The sequence below is a fragment of the Elephantulus edwardii genome, unplaced genomic scaffold, assembly GCF_000299155.1.
Source record: "Elephantulus edwardii isolate Elephantulus edwardi_28Jun2011 unplaced genomic scaffold, EleEdw1.0 scaffold00123, whole genome shotgun sequence".
NCBI lineage: Eukaryota > Metazoa > Chordata > Mammalia > Macroscelidea > Macroscelididae > Elephantulus > Elephantulus edwardii.
In genome coordinates this window covers 9,492,059-9,493,396 of record NW_006399873.1, presented here as the reverse complement: position 1 = coordinate 9,493,396, position 1,338 = coordinate 9,492,059, and the positions used below count along the sequence as shown (strand labels likewise).

The following is a 1,338-nucleotide window of genomic DNA, read 5'->3' as shown; positions in this document are numbered from 1 at the left end:
CAGTTGATGGCTGGTCTTCAGTGAGTATTGAGGCTCACCAACAGGAATTCAAGGATTCCCAAGGAAGAATGGGTGAGTGCAGCAGCTCCCAACCCTTTCCTGCAGGGCCTGCACTGTGCCTCAGTGCAGCCGCAGCTCCATGAAGCTCCCACAGCCGGAACCTATGGAATCCCTCACCCAAGATAGAGAGTGGGCATCGGGCCTCCCCAGGACTGGTGCAGCAGAGTTGCCACACTGCAGCAAAGTGGACTTGTTCTGGGGGGAATTCCTGGGGCCAAGATGGCGGCGGCAGGGGAAGAGGGCAGCCACTGGTCTCCCGTGCGTGAGATGAAGTGCGACCGCCAGCCACCCATGTGGGAGATGACATGCGGGAGATGGCATGCGCCTGGCGCCTGCCCACACACACAGATGGTGCGAGCCCGCAGGACACCTACGCTGGGGGATGGTGTGCACCCGCTGGCTGCCTCTGCACGACATGATGCCCGCCTGCCTAGAGATGACGTGCACCCACCAAGAGATGGCTTGCACCCACCGAGAGTTGATGCGCGCCCGCAGGTCACCCGCGCGCAAAATGATGTGCGCCCATACGGCTGCCCGCACTGGGGGATGGTGCCTGCCGGCTGCCCGCGCATGAGATGGCACGTGCCCACAAGCCGCCCGTGTGGGAGATGACACTTGGAAGATGGCAAGCGCCTGCCAGTCATCTGTGCTGGTGGATGGTGCGTGCCCGCCGGCCTCCTGCACGGAAGATACGACACGCGCCCCCCGTTGCCCGTGCCTGGGACGTGTGTCCCACTGCCTGCAGGTTTGGGTTTCCTTGGAAAACCAGAGAAGATGATCACCTATGTAATGAATTGTTTAAAGTCACTGTGAATTGTCTACTTGATAACACTTAACAGTGGCAGCATGTCCAAAAGGACTGACACCCCAAATGAACCACATATTTTGATCTGTTGAATGCTTCTGCCAAAAGATTTTTAGACCTGGGGGGGAGCCTGTTCACAATTTTCAGGTTCTCTTTGCCATTTTTAAAGGCAGAGGGCAGTGACACCTACTTCAAATTATAGTATGACCACTTATGGGGGTGGGTAAAAGTGGTGGTGCTGGAATTGGAGATGCTGTCCCTGGCCACACAGTCTTCGGTCAGGTGAGGGGACCAGAATGGAGTAGGGGCAATTAGAGTGGAGTGTACCAGCCAGCCCATGGGGGGTGTTTCCCTGCTCGGGATGGGCTGTCTTCGGCCCTCGGCTCGGGGCGAGCTGTCACCGCCCTCTGCCTAGGGTGGGTTGTCTTTGGCCCTCGGCTCAGTGTGAGCTGTCAAGGCCCTCTGCCTGGGGC

At 58.5% G+C, this 1,338-nt stretch overlaps 1 pseudogene; it reads left to right on the top strand.

Annotated features, from left to right (window-relative positions):
• The first annotated feature begins 682 nt into the window (after window positions 1-682).
• Window positions 683-1,338, top strand: part of LOC102876223 — a 102,848-nt pseudogene continuing 102,192 nt past the window's right edge.